The sequence below is a fragment of the Bombus affinis genome, chromosome 9, assembly GCF_024516045.1.
Source record: "Bombus affinis isolate iyBomAffi1 chromosome 9, iyBomAffi1.2, whole genome shotgun sequence".
Lineage (NCBI taxonomy): Eukaryota > Metazoa > Arthropoda > Insecta > Hymenoptera > Apidae > Bombus > Bombus affinis.
In genome coordinates this window covers 15,032,625-15,049,422 of record NC_066352.1, presented here as the reverse complement: position 1 = coordinate 15,049,422, position 16,798 = coordinate 15,032,625, and the positions used below count along the sequence as shown (strand labels likewise).

Here is a 16,798-nt window from a genome sequence, read left to right as displayed (position 1 = left end):
CACACGCATACTTGACCTCACTCTATGCGGTAAATTTTGCACGTTCGGAGTGAACACGCGACGTCACGTTGTCGTTTCGTTCACTCTAACTCTTATAATTGCGATTTCGAAACAACTAGGGACTAATTTTATTCGCGTGTCGATGCACTCTATCGACCCGATCGTAGAAACGTTGCGTTTCTGCGTCGAAAAATTACTTCATAGCACAAGGCCATATTCTTTGCTGCACAAGACGTCACAAGTGACCCCTTTTTCTACGATAGCCATACGAGTTTCTTGGTAGCGTTGTAAAGAATATACGACGATTCTTGACGATATACGACGACTTAGAATGTCGTAATTGTAATCTACATTCTAAAGAAATATTTAATAATAGATAATATTTAACTGTACGATCCACGTACGGTTTCTTCGATTCTAAAACATGGTGTCGTCTATTTGTTCGTATTAGTTTTTTATTTTATGCGTGTGAGAACATGCTCTATATCTAATTTCGTTTATTAAATTCGAATAGAATATCGAAGTCGTTGGAAATTGTCAATATTACAGCGGTCGCAAAAACTATAACGAAACCCGCGAAATGTACACAGAAGCGCCGATTCTACTTAGCAACGTTTGAAAGTGAAGGACATTATTGAGACGAAGCAAACAAGAAGTAGTTTGATTCGAACCTTCGACATCGTATGTACATCCCGGCATCGTTATGCGGCGAATACGGTTATAATTATAATATACGTAGAAAACTAACAATTTATTTCGTTCGTACGTTCTTACCACACTCACACGCACGCACACACATAACAGGTATTGCAGATTACTTAGATTATCGTACAATTTTAATTAGATATACTTAAAGTTTTCTTCTTTAAAATATCGAAGAATTTATTTCAAAGTTTATATTACGTATTCGATTCTTTTATTCTGTATACTTTGCGTTATTATATGTACTTACGTATGTATATGAAGTTACTCGAAACTAATTCTCATTTTATTATTTTTGTTGTTTCAGGTAAGTGATTTCTGATGAAACTTGATCTTAGAATATACTTGGTAACTTCGAATAGTTGGTAAGTCGAACAATAAATTCATTCGTTCGTTCAATTATTAAGATTTGTATATCAGGATGAAAAAAATTATTTGTAAACTAATCTTAAACTGTCATAGCGAATAGGTCGAATCGCGGTTTTGAAATTTAAATTATACAAGACGATTTCGAATTTGTATCTATTATAAAAATACAAAATCTCGTATCTCTACCGAATGATCAGAGAAGAAGATCGACGAGCAATTTTGTTTCCGCGGAGTATATTTCCGTATAATCAAATTTACATGCGCAGAAAATCGTTTAATCTCCGACGTGCTGTTATCTTTCCGTCTTCGTCTAATATTCATCTACGCGGTGGAAATTAATAGGTCGAATCGATTCATCACTTAGTATTTAGTTCTACTTTTAAAACTTGGTCGAGTAGAATGCAATCCCAGATTGTCGAGAAAGATTACTTTGGCGATTTGTTACAGAAAATTAGGTCAGGTTCTTAGATTAGAGTGTTTGAAAAAGATTGAATTTAAAAAGATCTTCGTTGTTCTACTTACTATTATGGTTCCTTTAAAAATCAAACGATGTATAAATTCCTCCTGCTTCCAGTTTTACTTTCTTCTAAAATTGTAACAAGTGACACTCTAAGTTGACTATTACGTCCTAACGAACTAAGCAGTAATTATCGTTCTCTTCGTACATCGGATGTTTCCAAGTTGTGCGCACGTTAATCGTTAATCACGGAAGATTAAGTCGCTACGTTACAACACGTGGCTTGTTACAGCAGTGTCCAAGGGACATTTACTTAGTTCAATTTATCAAATTCGGTGTATCGCGTAATAACTTGTATTCAAAGCGTTTGAAGTACTTAAAACGAATCGTTTAAATTCTATTTGGACTCGATATCTGTTCGCGATATGAATTCAGTGTCAAGTATCAATCGAATGGAGAAAAACATTCGTTTCGCTGTAATTCGGATAATCCAGCGTAGATCCAGGAGAGATCGTAGGGGACTCATTTTTTATCGAGTTAGCGCGTTTCCTCGGTCCTTACGGAAGCGTGGATAAGGTTCGAGAGGATGTACTAAGAGGCTACACAGGAAGAGAGAGACTTACAAACCGCGTTCGAGCCACTTAATCTTCTTTAGTTACTGATCGACGGCTTCATAATCCTCTCTCGGCGCGGAGTTTTTTGGACTTAGCGGCCGACCGAATGACTGGTCGATTTATCGCGCGCCTAATAGAAAGGTGATCGGGAAGAAGAGCGGTAAGAGTGAAAAAGAGCCCTAGATCCTCGTCGTCAGGGCTTTATTTTTAAAAAATGAACCGAGCCCTTCACGGTGAAAGCCCCAACGACTGAAACGGCAACGATAATGTCGATGATGAATCGACTACGGATCTCTCTCGTTAAATGAACGCTTAGCGGAGCTTGTCATAGAGTTCGTGAAATTGATCGTTCGCCAACTGAAGTGGACACTTTATTTGCAAGCTCAAACGCTTGCTAGATATAGTTGCGTATTCCAACTGAACGATGATATCGAAAGATTCGATCAGTACCTACGCGTATATGTAGCTGCAGTACGCGTGAAAAGTGATCACGAAAACAATTGAAAATTTGATCGTGGAATACGACGTTTGAATTTAATGTCTCATCTCCATTCGTTGTTATAATTATCGCTATTCTGCTTTTTACAACATCGTATTAAAGAGGAGAACTTGTTTTTGCCACAGTAAATTACGATTTCTCCGTTTATATTTTCTCTGTAAGATATTACAGACGCGATTCGCCTTCGATTTAATTTATGAACGATAGATTTACAAGTTTTAAAACCTTGTACCATTCGCAATCGTATCGTTGAATACAGTAAAATTGGTAAATTTGTTTCTCTAGTTGTTGTTGGTGCGCTTGATCGACCGTCGTCACGATGAAAAAGAACTTTTTCGCAGTTCGCTGCTAATCACTCTTTTATCTATTAGAGCAGCATATAACGTGTCTAATTATTATACATCACAGCTGCGATGATTCTAATTTGATTTTTCATCTTGAAAACCTATATTATCGGAAATCCATAATGCATAACGAATTAACGCGATAACTTCGAAGCTTCTCCGAGCTATCGATAATTGTAAATTCCATCGTATCATCCCGTACCGTTCCATACGTACGAATAATAATATAGACAGGCAGTATTTCGCGATTGCGCCAATATTTAATCAACAATATTTTCATTCGGTTGTGTATACTTTTTACTTGGATGGAGAAACAAGCTGTGTTTGCGTTGCGTGTTCCGTCCACGGTATTCCCCTTTTAATCTTTAAATCGTTTTCAATATGGAAATTGTTCACAAACGTGAACAGTGGTACGATCCACGAAATCGTGTCTCGTTCAGGGAAACGATACTCGAGCAGATCGAAACATTTGCCGCTCGTGTATCTTATTGCACTCTGTAAATAAAATCGGCTCTAAGTTGTTACAACGTGTAATTAGATACATTAAGTTTTTGACGTTACAAATTAGATACTTGGCGTTAAGAAGATTTATGGGGGAAACGTTGAAATTTAGTTATCGATTGTTTCGAATTATCAGATTATTCCCAAGATTTTTGTATAGAAGTTTAAATTCGGAACAGGTGACAAAAGTTTCTGGAAGCATAAATTTGGCATCCGAGGAATGTCGGAACATCCTTCATTAACGATGATACCGTATCTGGATTAATACGATAAATTTATTGCGTATAACCACGTACTTTGTACGAGATGTAAAGTCTGACCTAGCTGTAAGGGATTAAATACATTCACGACGATGCTCGTGAACAGAGAAAGTTGATATGAAACATAATTAAGTTCAACGCAATTACTGCTTTTCTTCGATCAAACGTTCCAGTGCTGATTTTCACGGATTTAAAGTTCCAACTGAACGTTCTTACTTTTATCTCTGGCGCATAGCTTGATTTTAGGATTATAACTGGAAAGAAAGAGAATTTTCAAGAAGCCGGTATTTATCTACATATATGCCCACCACAAAATATTTTACATCGGGTTCAATCATAAATTTGCATACATTTTCGAAAGCATAATAGGAAGAGAGGAGAGAGAATAATGTTTTCTGTTTGTTTGACCCATATTTGGCCAACCCATAGTTGATTAACCCATAGTTGACTTAGAAATCGTATAGTAATAAGAAAGTAAAGTATGCAAAAAAAAAAAAAAAAAAAAAAATAGATTAAGTCGTAAGAAAGCAGTAAGAGAGACGAAGAAGAAAAATAGCTAGATGGATAACAGAAAAAAATGTTTCGATGTAAGGTTTTTATCTTTAATAAAACATTATAACTAACTACACATAATAAGAAGGAGTAGTAGAAAATTAATTAAACGTGTTTCTCGAACGCGTACCTAATCTATTTTGTAAAGTTTCGGGGCGAATATTACATTACGTCACTTATACAAAAACAAAAGCTACACTTGTTTCCTAACACAGAAAAGAAACCACTAAGTTTCATGCGTAGAATTTTTCGAGCGCGACGGCCATTAAATTTCCATGAAACGGGCCACAGCTTTCGTTGGCCGGACGTTCCGAAATTGGTTGTCGATAACCCTTATTTATCTCTGTCTTGCTGTTCGAAACAATTTTTATCGAATCACGGGGCCGGAAGTTACGCGTCCGTAATTTCGAGTTACCGTTTAGGGAAGTTTAGGTAGCGGCGAAAAACTGGGAGAACTTTATCAATTCCATGGTGTTGGAGGGATGCGGAGAGCACGTTTGTATCAGTTTTCTTCCTCGATGTCCCGACGTCCCAGCGGTAATGACGTATCCTCCTGCCGTGTACCATATGGTGTCTGCCGATCTAAGAGAATATAACCGTCCCTTAAGATTTCAATATAACGTCGATCGAGGCGTCGTTTGTCACAAATCCTTCGAGAACTGTCTTCGCGAGACTCGTTTTTTTTTTCTAACTATCCTCCAGGGCAGCATAGCATCCTATGCATTAGCGTGTGCGTGAATACGACAAGCAAAGGGTATTGGTTTATGACGAGACAGTCTAGATTTATAATGGTCAATTAACGATGAAAGCAGTGGAATAATTTTACATACAATATTTCGAACACGACGAAATGAAATTTCATATTTGTTTTTAAGCAGTGTAAAATGTATAAAGGTATAAAGATGGGTATAAAAACGGCTATTTATTTAAATACAACCCCTATAAATGAGTCTTAGAATCGTTTATTCCAACTGTTTACACCCCTAAATCGCGTCCCGTATAATCGCCTTTTACCGTAACCGGATCGTTGTTGTGTGTTCGCTGGTTCGACGTCGATCGTGAAACGGGACTAGAAAAGAAAAATAGCTCGTAACGGAAGGACACGGTCGATTTGTCGGATTCTAGGAAGATCCAGCAGCGAACAGTACGGCGATTCCTCTTGGTTCGCCTCTGCTGCTAGCTCTCCTTGCTCGCAATTTCCATGAACGTCTGCGGGGATATTCGCGGTGAATTACGTCGTGGACCGTTGAAAAGTCTCCGAGGCAGCCTCGTCGGAGAGCAGCCGCGAACTTTTGCGATAGGAAAACCGAAGAAGGAAAAAAGAAGCGATGGTGGCCTGGAGAGAAGGTGGAACAGATAGAACGCGGCTTGTAAGGATGGAAAGAAGATAGGAGGGGAGGAAAGCGAAGGAAGAGACGGTACGCCGGCTATTAGACGGCACTAGCTGCCGCAAAACTTGGGAAAACTTATGAAAGTGGGATTGGGTTCGAGTACCATGGCGGACGAACCACCCTCTACGTCTCTTCCCTCCGCTCCTGTCGCTCCTTCTTTCTCTACTTGCTCTTGTTGTCTTTCTCCTTCGCCATTTGACGCAAAAGAAAGAAGGAAAAAGAGAAGGGACTTTGGGGAGAGACAGCAAGTGGTAAAGTGGGATACACGAAACATATTAGAGTCTACAGCACGTTCGTGAATCGCTGGCAATTTTTTCTTCCACCTCGGTGACATTAACCCGGATTCGGATCTTCTGCCCTCGCAGAGACGGAAACTTCACCCACGAGGAAAAGAAGAGGAAAGCGAACCAACGAGGGGGCGAGTCGTTTTTTTGTCGGCGTTGACGAAATTGAGCCATCGAAGAACTTTCGAAATCGTGCGTCGAATTCTACCGACGTCACCTCGTTCGACACACCGTCCACGTGGCGTTAATTTACGGCCAACGTAGGAGCGAGGGGTGGGGGGGGGGGGAGGCAGGCAGAATTATTCGAGAGATCGTTAAGATTGCCTTCGAGATCGCCTTCGCCTTATGTCCTTTCTGCTCCACTTTTTTTTTCCCTCGAATCGCAGCGAGTTCGGCCCTGTTGCTGCTCGATGAATGCAAATTCTCTTCTCTTTCCTTTTCTTTTCTGTCTTGGGACAGAACTCGTCCTTCGGACGATTTCCGCCGTAGGGACTTGATCGAACAAGGTACTATGGCAGAGGATTTTTCAGAAGTTTTAGAATTTAGTTAGGTGTTTTATGGCCAATGTCGAATTTGTGTTTATCTATGTGGGTAGCAATCAGAAATTCCTCCGAAATTCGACAAATCCACCACGTCGATTCCACCTTTATCTCCATCAAGAACGTTTGACCATTCACCTTTACGATTCAAAAACAAATTTAACGAAAAACTGATCCAAGGAATATATTTCTCGATGGACGCGATACACGAACGATACTCTTCGTGCAAACCGTGTTACACATGGACTCTCTGTCACGACCGCGAGTAAATTTTATTCTCTGGCTCCGTATCTCTCATCTTTTATTTTCGCATGGTGTTTGTGGTGGCGGCAGGAGAGGTAACGAGGTACGAACGCGGCGTTGGAATATCTTCGACCGACGATAGCGATACCGAGAATTGGAACTATCCGCCCTTGGCCTGGCAAAAGGCACGCGAGTGACAATCCTATTAGCGAGTAGGCAGCCGGCGAAATAGCTTTCGAGATAATAAAGCGATGCAGAGGGGGTTGTCACGGGGTTGGTTGGCTGCTACGGAACTTCGGTACCGCATTGCCGGTTGGTCTCTCCCTTCCCGTGTGTCTGTCTGTCTGTCTGTCCCTCTCTCTCTCTCTCTCTCCCTCTCCCCCTCTCTCTCTCTCTATCTCTATCTCCTTCTCCCCTTCTCTTACACGCTCTCTATTTCTCTTTCTCCCTTCGTACTTGCTCCTAGAGAAATGGAAATGAATTTACTTTATTACTCGCCTCCGCTCCTGGTGCACGGGCGTACGCTGTCTCCACGAAATTAATATTAACGAAAAAGTAAGACGGTCCGACGATATTCGCCAACTTCTGTAACCGTTCCATGGAAATTAGTCCAAGTCTTTCCACGTCCTGTTAGCTGGATCTGTGGAGAAACGAATCGCAAGGATGTTACCCGAAATTTTGCTCTAATTGATTGGTAATTAGAAATGTGAGCGGTTTTCAGCGGATAAGGTAGATTTTTGGGTAAGGCGGTGTGGTTCACGTAGGATCGCTTTATGTTTTACACGCGTACGCGCACACGTAATAGCTAATGTATCGCGAAAGGTCCCGAGTTTGGATGACTGATCGTATTTGTTAATATAAATATATTTTGCATCTTTTAATACCACGCAACGTTGACCACTGTCGCAAAAATTTCCAACTGGAAGTTTTACCTTATCCATTTGTAAATGGATACTTATAAATGGAAACTCCGATACTGCTGCTAGAAATTCACAACAATTCGCCATTAACCTGTGCGATTAAGAATAAGCTCTGCAAATTTTTCGATACGGCCATCGACCGATACTCTTCTATTCCCGAGGACGAAAGCAACCTTGGATCGTAGCTTCTATTCAGCTTGGTCCGATTTTACATAATCTGGCTCGTAAATACGGAACGGTATAAAATTTTAATAAATCCTTAGGTTCACGAGGACCTGGAGCGTATTTCGGGTGTAGCGCGCGAGACGAGCAATAAAATCTGAAAATATATATCTTTCGAAATAAAATAAAATGGTAAACGTAGCGTGAAACGGCCTGGCCGCCATATAGCCACGGCGCGATGCAACGGCAGCAGTAACGGAGAAACCAGAGTCTCTCTGTCTTTCGCGAAAAACATACATTTTCCGTACCGCTTCGACCCCTGTTTCTTGTTCGGTTCTCGTAGGTGGTCGAATTTAGCATCCATCACTCTCCTTCTGCTCCGATTCTCTATTCTCCGTCCTCTCTACGTTCCACGTGCTCTTTTCATATATCCGATCCAACAAGCCTGTATCTATCATTTCCCGTCGAACTTTGTCTTCTATTTGACTTCGATATTTGACTGTTGCAGTGGCAGCGCTTCTCTCGCGTTTATTTCTTTTTCGTTCTCTTTTTTCTCTTTACATTTTCTCCGAAAATTGCCAAAGACGAAAGAGATTTATTACGTTACGAATATATTACATTTTGACCGGTATCGGTTCCAATTACATACGCATGGTATATACATAGAAATTGTACGTCGGACAAGCATGAAAGGATAGTTTCATCCCGTAAACTGTGGTGTAAACTACGTGTCGTTTGCAGCGTAAATTTACAGCGCAAGATTATCATCGTGTTTTTGATATATTGTACATATTATAAAACGATGAACGTTCGCGATGGATATCCACGTATATGTACGTGCTTGAAGACCAGCACCTGCAACAAACTCGATTTCATTTGTTTCGAGAAATGTATCTTCATTATTCAGGAAGTCGTTTCGTTCGTGTCGAGTTAGTTACAATTTAGTTTGCTGTAGCGAGGCCGGTGTCGCAGAATGTTAAACTTAGAACTGCTCCGTCTGCCAAGTTAAAACGAAGAAGATTATCTGCATTATTTAACGGATGTGAAAAGTACTCGTATCCGAATATTACTCGTGCCTGAAACGTTTTTATCGAATTTAGAGAAAGTAACTTTTGTCAACGAGAAACCGTACAACTAGTTGGTGTAAAAAAGTTGGCGTAAGCAGCTGGACGTTAGGGCAGGTCTTACCGTAAACAGAGTGCTTTCGATTTTAATGAAAAACTTTCAGGGTATACTAAAGCCACCGAGACGACAAAAAAGTTTCTGTAAACAGCGGTTCGCGTGTGCTCCACTCCTCTGCTATACCGCAAACGAAAAGAAATATAACGGAAACGATAAAAAATTAGTCAGGAACTAGTATTTAGAACGGAAAGATACTTATATTTTGTTAAAATTTATATTTTCTAAAACTAAGGGTGAAAAGAATTTCCGTGCAACTGACTGATGCAACAGATATCTTTTTGATATCGAATATTTTTCTCGAAAATCATTCTATCCCTACTTGTACGACATTATTTTCACTTCGGTTATTTAAAAGAGAAAAAAGTCTGCCCTGCACGCCAGTACATCCTCATTATCCTTTTCTCCTTCTCGGCAGGGGTTTAGAACGAATAATCGTGAGTTAATTCTCCTCCTTGAAAGCTATCTCGTCGACGTCTTCTGCTGCTTCACGCCCATTTCTTCTTTTCACGCCTTTATTCCAGCAACGATTCGCTTTTCCCCTTTGTCTTGTCACGAGATTCTTTCCTTCGTTATTTCGTTCTGTTCGTTTCGGCAAAATGTCGCCAGTTGGCCAGGGAAAGGAGTCGGCAAACAGACTGGTCGTGTTCGTTCATGCACAAATCCTCGGTCGAACAATATTCGACCAAGTTCTCCGTAAATTTGATATTCCGTCTTGTCCAGGAGCTTGTTGTCCGCAGGAATTTTCGATGTTTCCGAGAAACATCGACCTACGCTACTGGCCATTCTCTTTCGAATACATAATTGATATGTAGGATTATCGATATATGGGAAAGAGCGTGTTATCAAATTTTCATGGTGCAAAGACGGTTGGGTATTGGAAAAGATTTCTAATGTATAGGATCGAAGCTGAAGCGCGCGCAATTATGAGATTAATTATTGATTGCTTGATCACAACTCATCGTACTTATTCCAGTTCTAGATACATTTTAACAACGTTTTATCAATCTTTTCGCTCGCCATCGTTTGCTGACTATATTGCTTCGAATCTTAGTCGCGCGTTTATAAAAATTTTCTCGTTTGTTTTTATATTTCTTTCTCCACTTACTCGAGTTGTTCGAAATACTGCCGATTTGGTCGATACGTAGACTCTGACGATCGAATCATCGAAACAAAGCGAATGATACAGCAACGAAGAAACCGAGAAAGAATTTCGTTTCGAAGGCCCTTTCACCCTTCGCGAAGCAACGGAGGCGGTAATTGCGTTAAAGTGGACGTGGGTTACACAAGAATCACCCTTTTCCGTACCTGGAATAATAAATTCTCAACAACACGCGGTAACGAAAGTTTGGGTCCTCGGCTTGTTTCCCGGTCCGTTAACGGCGTGCCAGACCTAACTTCCCTTCTCGTGCCACCTACCCCCGTTCTCAACCTACTCTTCCTCGTTTTACTTCCTTTTCTCTTCATTACTGAAAAATCTACGGCTCCGAGCGGGGACATAAATTTCAAAATAATTTGAATATTGTTTGTTACCTTGGGGCGCGCTAGGAAACACGCTCTCTTCTTCGCAACGCGAAGATCCACCTTAACGAGAGTGAAGTCTAAAATTATGGTGGATGCTCGAATTATTATAATCGGATGAAAAAAATTACGAATTTTACGTTGGCGATTCTAATGCATGTTGTTGTTTTTTGCTCCGAACACGATAGAAGATTTGACTGGTGTTTTGATACGTGGAGAATATTATTTGTCATTATACACGGTAAGACTTACCACAGGCTGTCGGTTTTCGCTTCTGTTGCTCATTTACGACAGTGTCACTCGATATCGGTGATTTATGAGAATCACCAAAGATATATCGATATCTTCGTGATCGTGAAAAGATTTGACATCATTCTGCTGCATGTTATCGTAGATCGGTTTCGTTAAATTTCATAATACGGTAGTATCTATAAGAATTTTAATTTTAAATCAGGTAATAACAGGGAATACCTAGCGACTAGATCGACCTAGAAACACCACTGTGTATATAAGTTTCCCGAGAAACAGGACAACAATAATATATCATATTATTACTACATATTCCAAGAGCATAATGCATTAACTACGTGTCTTCAACGATAGGGAGCGACAAAGACGGCAACGACGTGGCGCTTTGCATTTTATAATGGGTTTCCCGGTCGTTTGTCGTTGCATTATGGAAACATTGAAAGACGGAACTTATTGCGTGTCATCCGACCCAACGTAAAAATTTCCTCTTTTGTTCTCCAGGGATCCAAAAAATCTTGTTTCTCTGATCTTGTTCAAATTCCAGTCAGGCGTGACTGGGATGAGAGGGAAAACACGAGAAACGAAGAAAAATCAAGTTTCAGACCCCCGCGAAGAAAAAACTAGAAGGAAAAAAGACAAAAACAGGTGGAAAGAACGAGTTTGTTAGAAAAAGGGAGTAGGAGATAGAGAAGGGAAGGAAGACGCAGGAGAAGGTCCGTTCGATGGTCAGCCAAGAAGAAAATTCAAACAAGATTTTATAAGAGAAAGAAGATGCCTTAAGGAAATAAGGTAGAGAAAAAAAAAGGACACGTCAGAGGAATCGAAAGATAGGATCGGACTGTGGAGAGAAATTGGAAGGGTGGCGTGGGACGATGAGAGCAAAAAGTCAACCAGGCGTCGCGCCGCGTCGCGTCGTAGCCATAGCCATAGCCATGCTCGTCGTCGACGAAGACGTCGCGTCGTCGGCGCTGCTACTTGCGACTGCATTGCGCCGTCACGTCTCACGGGACTTCGGGGGTCCGTTCCAAGACGGTTCATTAGTTGTCGCAATGCAGGACCTTTCCTGTGTCTTCCCTTCTTTCTCGGTCACCGTGAGAGTCCTCCTCCGTCTATCCTCTTTCCCCTTCGATTCTCGCGACGAGGACATCGCGAACACGTCTGTTTCATCCTTCTCGTAGCAGCCGAGAATCCGTCGCCGTGCAGGATTTGTCCTTCTCTATGGAGACTGTCGAGTCCTCGAAACCCTGGGAATAGCAATGAAGGATATTTTACTCAGTCAACCGTGTCCGAGGATTTCGCCGAAATCCCTGTTTTGGATGCGTTCGCCCTCTTTCCCTTTGCTTCTGTGCCACGGGGGCTGTCGCTCCTACTCTCCTACAGTATCGTGCAAAAGTTTTCCAAGCTCTAACTAATCGTATTTTTCAGAAATACACGTTTTCATCTGTCGTTATATGGAACCGAATCCTTAGATATTTCCTTCGTGGTGTTGCTCGTTTCTGTATAACTTGCCTTTGTCGTATCTTTAAAGATACTTCGATAAATAGAGTATAATTGTCTTTTAATCGATATTTTTGAGCAGATTATCAATAATTCTTATATTATACATTTTTTAGCAAATAATAACGATTATTTGTAAAAATGGAATATTTCCGATCGCTAGGTAGCTTAAGACTTTTGCACGTTACTGTATATCCCCATCCAAATTTCGATTCTCTCACTTTCGTTACTACGTGTGCTTCGCACAGTGTAAACTCGTAAAACCCTGTGGACTAGCTCGCGTCCCGTTTCTCTTTTTCCTATTCTCTCTTCCCCGCCCCCAGCCTTTCTCTCTTTTTGCCTGTGACAACATACGCGAATATTCGAGGGGCTTCTTCTTATCCGAAGAGAGAAAGAGAAAGAGAGAGAGAGAGAGAGAGAGACGATGCATCGTGCATGGAACGTTTTCTTGGTCGTCCCCGCGCTTCAGGGGATTACGAATTGGCGTAGAGTCGCGGTCGGCGCGCTCCGTCGAACTCTCTCGCAGACACGATGCTGAAACAATTGCGCGCTCTAGCGAGCCAGTCGCGCGGAAGCTCGCGCTCAAAGAGCCCTGTGATCGAGGGTAAACCGGGAAGTAGCCTGCCGGAGGAGTTTTCTTGCGCGATGTACGCCGCGCGACGAGAACACGCCCCCGGCACCTTTCACAGGATATCCCTGTAATATGAATTGTAGTAAAAGACACGCGAACCGTGAAACGATCGTTGCTTTGACGCTATGGTTTCTTGAGACCGATTTTTCTTTGGCTACTTCGACTTGTCGATCGATCGCTCGGGGAACGATCGAGGAACAAAGTTATCGCCTCGGCACGTAAGACGCCCGAGTTATTTCCGTTCAAATTTATTTTTTACCATTTCGGCTTATCCAAAAGTCTGAAAAGATTCGTCAACGTTTATCGAGGTCGCTCTTATATAATCATTGGTTAATGTGTACTTAAATATTGAAATTCCTTTTCCAACGAAGAGAAGAAATTAAGCGGTAAAAGGTTGTGTCATTAAAAATATAAACATCCGTAATTAAAGGCTGAGAGAATTTCTTGCAGTGCCAAGTACAGGAGTTTTACGAATTACGGTCTTATCGATTGACCAATTTGTTCCTTTCTTCTGAAATTAGAAAGCTAATCTCGCGCAATAATACGAACACGAGTGAATAATTAACCGATCAATAGCAATTTAGAAAAGAAACCGCTCTACTCGAGATTATCGCGAGAAGAAAAGAGTCGCTTGCAGGATCTTTTCTCTTATTATTTCTTATCGTGCAATTTCCGACAAACTCGCTGCAAACTCGAAACAAATATCCGTTTCCTTTCTCCCCGCTTATCTCGTTCCACGGTCGGCGAGCTCGCCTCCTAACATTCTTTTCAGCTCGACTCTTCTAGCCGTTCGAGCAATACGCTGTCGAACTTTAAAGCCTAGCCCTCGGCTCTTTCTTTCGTTATCCTTAATCTTTTCTTCGTTGGTGAAAGATCGTATAATTGTTCTCGATTGTCCGAGGGGAAATGCAAACCTTTCTCTTTTCGAGTAAATTCGAAAAGGTCTCTAACGATTCGAAAATGAAATTAGAGGAATTGATCGAGGAATCGAAATGATAAACCGGAATCAAAGATCTCTCGTAGAAACGAAAAATACATTTCCGTTAATTCTGTCATATTAATTCTGCCGAAAGTGCTCGCAATTTCCTTAATAATTATAAAACAAATAGTCGTTACGTTTTCGCAACGAACGATGTCGTCCTTATGCTACATCGAGTATCAAAGTCGTAATGTTCTTCTCTCTTTCGAGGAGAAGCTTATTGCCGTGCATGCAGCTCGATTTTTCAGACACTTCGCCAGATCCTGTTTCGCTGACCTATCTTCGCGTTTACTACCGGCGAATCCATCGATCTGGAAAACAGTTGGCAGGCTTGATCCCTGGTCGAATGCATTAGAAGCCCAGTTTCCCCGTTTCGTGTGCACAAACGAGATATCGTGGTCTGAGAATCGTGGAGGAAAATGTTTAGGGAAACGTTAGGTTGCAGTGTGCTTCGCCGCTCGCTCGTCCAATGGAAAATAAGGATATCGTGTACTTGACGCGATGAACATTGTTCGAGGAGTAGAAGGTGAAACCGTTCGAAATAGAGTAGCTACCGAAGCGTATTTAACACTTTATAAGCAAAATATTATTTTGGGAAGGAACTATAATCGATCAGAGTCTTTAATCTTGTTTCTATATACGTGTATTTAAGTTATTTTACTCGAAATCTAAGAGTTAATTTCCCTTTCACGTGAAGCAATATTTGGAACAGTTATATTAAGATATTAATATTCAGATATTCGATTAACTTTTGATTAATAGAAAAATTATATAGTTGTCGAAGGTGCAAAGTGGATCTGATATTTTCTGTTCCTTAAAATTATTCTCCATCTTGGGGACACTTTGGAAATTTCCTCTCTTTATTCCGAAACGACGAGGTTCTTTATACCGGCAAAGTTTTAAAAAGCTATATGTTTGCATTGTAAATATACACATAAAAATTCCTTTTTTCTCTAAAGCGAAGACGGTAAAATCCATCCTGGTGAATTTTATTTTACGAGCAGGATGTCTTTTTGTTTTTTGTTTTTAATTTACCAAAGCACGGCACTTTTGCGGCGAATCGGTAATGTAAACGAACGGTTATTTCCATTATCGGCAGAAAATAATCTCGGCATTAAAGTACCGGATTCACGTGTCGTTTCGCTCCTCTTCCTCCTTCTCCATTCCTCCTCATTTTTTCGTAATTACGTTACATAATGGTGCGTCTAAAACAAGTTAAATCATATATTCGATGGATGATTTATTGAATTTTTTTTTTTTTTTTTTTTTTTAGAATTTCGGACGATTTCGATCGATAGGAGAAAGGAAGGAAAAAAGGAGAGAGGAAAAGAATGTCTAGTGGATCGCTAATTAACGATACGAGATAATATTGCGAAAAAGATAGCGGTCGGTACCATTAGCACTGTCTATTAAAGATCGTGTCGTTAACGATCTTACTTTCTATTGCGTCGGTAATTAGCCGGTCGATTAACGATAATTATCTCTTCTGTACGATCGAAAAAAAATTCTATCTGCCGATCGATAAGAAGCTCGACTTATTGAATTTCAACGTTTATAGGGTCCTTCGGTTTTTATTACAACGAGTGCCTGATTAATTTTATTACAATTATTACAACTTCGTTGTGCTTTCTTCTTTTTCTTATATAAGTGTATCCTTTTTACGTCGTACAAAGAATGACTAGAAAATGGTTGTGCTCGTTAGCGACAATAGCAATTTGCTGATTCGATATTTGTTTAAAACGACAGGATCGTTTCTGTCCTAACATTAACTTATCGTCTAAATTCAAAAGCACTCGCTTCGCATGGTCGAAAGGAAATCCGACAAGACCTACTATACCTCGAATAACCTACATTTACGCGAGAATAATGGATATCGTACGATTAAAAAATTTACATTCGTCTTGTGAAAGGATGCTCGTGGCATGTCGCGGACGACGAGCAATTTTCATCTCGTTTGATCGCGATTTGATCGCGCGCTAACACTCGGATTTTCGCGATTCGTCGTCCGATAATAACATATATTCGGTAGAATCGTGTACTCAGAGACGAACGAGGTACCTCGACAAACACGTAACTACCTGTCACGTCACTGTATCCAAATCAACCAGAGACTACTACGGAACGTGATAAGTCCCGTCTCTTTCTCACCCTTCTAGTTCTCCAGCTTCTACACCTTCTCTGGCTGCCGTTATACGCGCGGGAACGACGAGTTTTCAGTCGGAACTCGATCTCGAATTCAAGTCGACCTTCGAGTTAATCAAAACTCAAACCCTGAGCGAGCGTACGACTCGACAAGTTCGCGTCTCCTTGTCGCTCTTCTCCCTCAACAGGAGGCACTAGTTATAGAGACCGACGGAAATGGAAGCGATTCCCTGCCGTTCCTCGAAAGAGACCAGTTGCCTGCCTTGTCTTTGTCCAACTTTTTCTTGCGGTTTCCTTCCCTTGTCCATTGTACGAAAGGAATTCTTCCTCGCTTTTCCGTCGTTCGTTTCCTCTTCTTTTAAGGGATGATTACCTCTTTGGTTCCTTCCTGCTCGCTGCAAGGTGAACTCGGCTGATGGGACCGAATTCGATATGAATTTGTTAATGCGAGTAAATCTTTCGTTCGTGAAAGCCTATAAAATCAGCACTAAAGGAACATCATTATCGATCATTGTCAGATTGATGGTGAAATTCATAGCGTTTTTAACGGTCGAAACAGCATCGATAGAATTTTATTAGCTGACGAGGAAGAATCGAATAATGTAAAAATCTTGCAAAACTCGGGTTAGACCGGAACCCACTTGCGCCATACTTGACCCTATCGCTAGTGAATTCCATATCCATTTGTTTTAGCCCATTTATCTACTGCTGTCCAGGCTATGCGTGCTCGATGGTCACGCGCCTTCGCGACCCTTCCTCTCTG

At 41.0% G+C, this 16,798-nt stretch overlaps 1 protein-coding gene across 16 annotated transcripts in view; it reads left to right on the top strand.

The window, feature by feature from the left end:
* Positions 1–16,798, top strand: part of LOC126920482 (probable serine/threonine-protein kinase yakA) — a 383,981-nt gene that overhangs the window by 239,363 nt on the left and 127,820 nt on the right. The window contains exon 1 of one of the 16 annotated variants that reach the window (XM_050730934.1): positions 478–804. The exons of the other annotated variants lie outside the window; for them this stretch is intronic. The gene's annotated coding sequence lies outside the window, so the exon portion shown is untranslated. Of the gene's footprint in view, positions 1–477; positions 805–16,798 lie in introns of those variants that run through there. 16 annotated transcript variants of the gene reach the window in all.